We start from the raw sequence: 5,528 nt of genomic DNA on the forward strand, positions 1-5,528 counted from the left end.
AAAAAGACCAACCCATTTTGTTGGGTAAAAATAACTACTGTTGGGCTGGTCCAATATTGATTAACTGTTGGGTTAAAAAATAAACCAATTTTGGGTTGTTTTTTACCATTCATTTTTTAGGGTGAAGTATCTGATGCTTTGTGATTTTAAACATAAGGCCTAACAGAACAGGAGCAAATAGTCCATATGCGTGCAGGTTTGGGCCGTAGGACTGCTCATCTTGATGAAGGCACAACACATGAAGAGGTAATAACAAGAAATATATATCTATATTTTTTTAGCCTAGCTATATTGTAAAGGTGTGTTAGTTTGTCATACAGCGTACAGAATCCCATTCCTGACTTAAATGATTAGTTTTCACTCTATTCTGGAGAGGTTTACACTTGCATTCATTTTTTTTGCTTCCAGTTATGTGATGCCTTCAAAATCCTTTTCCCAAAATTGGGGGCCGTTACTGGAGGATGGCTGCTCTACAAATCTGCAGGTAGGGGACACAGGTCGGCAATTGCTTGGTCATTGAAAGTACAGACACAGCTTTACACTATTGCAATGAACAGCACTCTCGTTGTATTTACAATAATCAGACAGATGGTACCTAAATAAATCTTCAGAAGAACTCTTCAAACTCATCTCTGAACATTTATTAATAAGCCAGTTCATTTTAAGAAACTTTTTGAATGCTTACAGGATCATGCCTGCATCTGAAACTGCAAAAAAATGTTTTTCATGTTTTTAATTTTTATAAGTGAAGTAAAAAACAACATTGACTCGTTTTGTTTTGTATGATTTCTTCAGTCTGGTCTGTTGTTAGACATAAAATATAGTTTCTTTGACATAACTTCTCAATGTAATCTACATTAGCAAAGTCTTTAAAAGTCTAATTCTCCTGCTCCCTTCCTATAGGTGGATGGGGAAGCCGGAAACTATCTCTTGTGGCTCCTGATGTCTCTGGCTATACAGGCATGATGTCGAAGTCTGTAAGTCGTGGGGGTAAAACTCTGTACATAGCCCCAATTCAAGAAGAACTCAGCACAGATCCCCTGCCACTTACTGATGAAACATTCAACAGTATGCCAAAAGCAACATGTCAGAAGTGTGGAGCTGCAGTTCCTCTTCCACTCCTGACAGAACACATCAAGTCTTGTGATGTAAAATATGTTGACAGTGATGACAATCCAACTACCACTACTGTGGACAACAATGAGTCTGAAGATAGAAAATGTAAGCATTTTTCTTTTAAAATTTTTTTGAACATATTGTGCAGTATTATAGACAACATAATCTGTTTTTTCTTTAAATTAGTACTATTTTTGCTTGTAACTTTGCAACATTTGTCAACAGATATGCAGGAATGTCCTGTCTGCACTGAGATCTTCCCTACTGACTTCATTGAGGTGCACGCTGCTTCATGTGTGGAAAGGTGTTCATTTACTTTCTCTTGTCAGTATTTTTACTCTTACCAGCAATTCACAAATACAACATCTGTTAAACACGAATATTTTTATGGGAGTAGGGCAGGAGAAGAGGTGACCCAAGAAAGCAGTGCAATTGAAGAAGACCAAACAGCAATGCCTGGGCCATCCGGAGCTCACGCTACTGTTACAGAAGGTACATTAATGAAAGAGAACTGTTTCTTCAAAACAAAATTAGAATTTATTAATCTTTAGCCAATGTCGATGCAAATAATTACTGTATTGGCCTGAATATAAGACGATATATTTTTCCAGAAATGGTATTCTCAAAAATGGGGTCGTACTATAATCGAGGACGAGATGGAGCCAAAGTACCGGTGACCTGTACTGCCTCTGCTTGCATGCAGTGGCTCCGCCCCCCGTTAGGGGGAGGTAGTGAGCTGGACAGAGTGTAAGCCTACAGTGTGTGAGAAAAAGACTGAGCAGTGTGGCCGGTGTTTGTTTTGCTAAGGTTCATTTCAGACAGCGCATCGAAAATATCTGCCTGTAAGTACTCGAATATACTTAGTTGATGTTCAGAATAGAGGTGAAACTGATACTTGTGAGTTTGTCAGTTTGTTTTGACGTTTCAACGCAGATGCTAATTCTGTTAGCATGTCGATGGCGTTTCCATCAATAGTTAGCATTGAGCTAGCGGCTGTGATTTTAAAGTCCGAGTTAACCAAAATCAGCCATTTTCTTCTAAACACCTTAAATAAGTCATAAATGTGTTTCTTTACAACATATACGAGGGGGGACCCAAAACTTTGCGGACTGATTCTATTAATAAAAAAATACAATGAATTTCCGACTTTGGCCGCTAGATGTCGCTACAGGATAGCCTCATGCATAACTGTGCCAGGTTTGGTCTTCCCCCGTGAAGCGGTCAGCTGACAGTCATTGTTTATGTTGACAGAGTGACACCCCGCTCTTCAATTTTTCAAGATGGCGGATATCCACTGATTTGCGCTCTGTCAAAACATTTTGTTTTTTATTGGGAAAACAGCGGCAGAAACACTCACCATGTTGCAGACATTCTTTAAGAAGGATTCTTAGGGTGTCTGAGTGGTTTGGGCCCTTCAAGAGTAATCAGATTACATCACGAAGACCAGGCACGCAGAGGACAACAATCCACTTCCAGAACAGAGGAAAACGTCACAAAAACTGAAGAAGACGTCCTGGTAGATCCACGCAGGACTTTTGATGACATTGCAGATCTGATGGGAGTATTGTAGAGATCCAGACAGATAATCCTCAGGCGGTTATTAGAAGCAGTGAGATGAAGGCACCCGGAAATGGCCGCATCATAGCAGACAGCAGACCACAGGACGCCCCGTTACGCACAGAAATAGCACCAAATGTTGTGCGTAAAGCATATTTTTGGACTAAAACCGTGACCAGCCAGCCTCCCCACCGCCGTATTCCCCTGATCTGGCCCCAGGCGACTGCTTTTTGTTGTCAAAGATGAAACTGGAGCGGCAGCGGAAAGGTAAGACAGGCATACAGGCGGGGGAGGGAAAACCGAAGTTCTATCTTTCCGGCACAGTTACGCACGGTCATGGCAACTCTTCTGATCAGTGAAAATCTCGGGTGCAGCGTTGTATTCAAGTCAAAGGAGAGTATTTTGAAGGTGACAGTTTCAAATAATTGCGAAGATTAAAAAATAAAAAGTTATAACTACAGTCCGGGAACTTTTGGGTCCACCCTCGTAAAAGCCATTCCTCCATTTATGATTTAATTTTGGAGGTGGACTTCACAGACTTTTTTCACCGCTTCTGTGTTCAGGATTTAATGGGCGGGTCAGAAATGAGGGCCGCGTTACGTAACGCAGCCCTCATTGGCATAAACCCGCCCCCCCTTATGCTGAGCGATATGAAAACATTTAGCATATTAGCATCGGCGGTTTTCCTGCTAGCTTTCAAGTCTCGGATAGCATCTCGTACGACAGTTTGCAGCTAGCTAACCAGTCAACCAGTCAGCTAACCAGGCATGTCACCTCCACGTCGCTAGTGCATCTTCCCTGCGTGCCACAGTGTGCAGGGTAACGATGTCGTTAGCTACATAAACCCACACAGCCTGCCTCGCGGGTTGCCCCCGTCCCCAGGGGGCGTCTGCTCACCCCGGGCCCGCCACCGCGCTGCGAGGCGCGGCCGGGTCCGGGAGGCCTTCTCCCAGGGGGTCGCGGGGGTTCCTCCGCGGGGTGGTGTCTGACGCTGCCGCGAAAGGCGGGTCGGTTTCGGAGGGGGTTGGGTTGGCGGTGGCGACTCTGGACACGCGCCGGGCCCTTCCCGCGGATCTCCCCAGCCGCGGACCCACGGCTCCCCCGTCCGGAGCCGCGGGTCGACTCGGCTGGCGCCTAGCAGCTGGCTTAGAACTGGTGCAGACCGGGGGAATCACACTGTTTAATTAAAACAAATAAATGACCATTCTTATGGAGACTGTGAGGAACGAGGCTGAGCACTCTCAGCATCCGACTCAGAGTCAGTTTTGGCTCTGATGGCTCAAACTGGTAGTATACAGGGCTGGGTCCGTCTCACGAGGCTGTTAGAGCGCTAGATTGTTAGCGTACAGCCTCCTGAGAGGGACCCAGCTGGAGGCAGCTCCCCTCCCGCTGTGGGCGTGGCTCCAGCGCTTCTAGCTAACACGCCCCCAGCGTTTCACAGCAGAGAGAAGTGCTTGTTTTTACATGATTTTGAGACCTTATTTTATATACTTGGCAATTTTTTTAATCATTCAAATTTGGCTCAGTGGTTAATGACACATGTTTATGCAGTGTGACAAACTCATAACACAAATTTATTTCTGCTTAACTCGGACTACGGGCTTGTTTTGTTTTTAGACAGTGATGTATGTTGTGATACATCTTGTGTATTTGTTCACTTATATGTATATCTGGTTTGTTTCAGTTTTACAGCCTTAAGGAGAAAGTAATAAAAGCTCAGAGCAGCTGAAATCTCCTGCTTTCTTTCTGAAGAACTGTTCTCTACATGCAGAACTGAATCCAACATTCAAGGAGGGCTGAATTGTTAAAGGTGCCTTAAGGAGTTTGCACGTTTTATGTGAAACAGTGCCCCCTGCAGGCCTTGGGCGTAACGCAGCTTAGTGAAAAACTCGTCCCTGTGGCTTGCGTGCACGGAAGAGGGGAACTCCGTCTTCGCTCGTTTAGAAGCGCTCAAGTAAGATTTAAGTTTCTTTTACCTGGTGGAGTCTGTGTGGAGCTGTGGCAGTGCTAGAAGCCAGTCTTTTCTTACTTTCTGGAAGATCCTGCTCAGTTGTTGCTCACTAAGCATCTGGCGGAGTAATGGCGGACATAATGAAACCTAACTAGTCGGAGCGCGCATTACGTCATTCCTTTCAAATTCTCCCCCAAAAAATGCTGGTGCCGGACCGGCACTGCAACTTGTACACATCATTTAAAATGTGTAACATATTTATGGTGGAAAATATGTATTTTTAAGTTTGTAAAACTCCTTAATGCACCTTTAATGTTCATGAAGTTGAATAGAATTTGAATTTGATGGTTATTAAGCTATTTACATCATGAATGCAGTTATTGAACCTTTGAGGTACTTAATTGTTGCTTATTGTTGCTTATTTTGAGAAAGAGAATATATTTTTTATTTAATACTGCAGTAATATTTTTATCTTAATCACATGAAATGTTATCTCTGTTGTGAGTTTTAGAGTTTAAATAATTGTACAATAAAAAGTAGTTTTATGAGTAACCTTATTGTCTTCAACATATTTTTATTTTCACAATAAAAAAAAAATCATATTTTAAAAACGGGTCGTCTTATAATCAGAGTCGTCTTATATTCGGGCCAATACGGTACTTCATTACATTGCTGAAATATTATGGCTTTGACCAGGAATACTGTTATTTTCTCTAAAGTAATGGCGATGTGTTTCGTACTTTGTCAACAATTTGCTATGGATGATTGAGTTGTTTTGTTCATGCTTGAATGAGGCTTGAAGACTTTAAGTTTTGATTAGAATCTACATGTGATTTTTGTTGTTGTGCTGCACTCACCCAGGGTGGTTAGCTGTCAGTGACCCCTCCACGGCCATATCTCAGTG

The 5,528-nt window shown here is 42.9% G+C and overlaps 1 long non-coding RNA gene across 1 annotated transcript; it reads left to right on the forward strand.

The window, feature by feature from the left end:
• The first annotated feature begins 1,188 nt into the window (after nt 1-1,188).
• LOC115405262 (uncharacterized) lies at nt 1,189-1,603 on the forward strand. The gene is made up of 3 exons (XR_003933426.1): nt 1,189-1,221; nt 1,342-1,420; nt 1,514-1,603. It is a non-coding gene; the product is annotated as an uncharacterized LOC115405262 (long non-coding RNA).
• The last annotated feature ends 3,925 nt before the right edge of the window (nt 1,604-5,528 follow it).

This window comes from Salarias fasciatus, chromosome 18, assembly GCF_902148845.1.
Source record: "Salarias fasciatus chromosome 18, fSalaFa1.1, whole genome shotgun sequence".
Classification (NCBI taxonomy): domain Eukaryota; kingdom Metazoa; phylum Chordata; class Actinopteri; order Blenniiformes; family Blenniidae; genus Salarias; species Salarias fasciatus.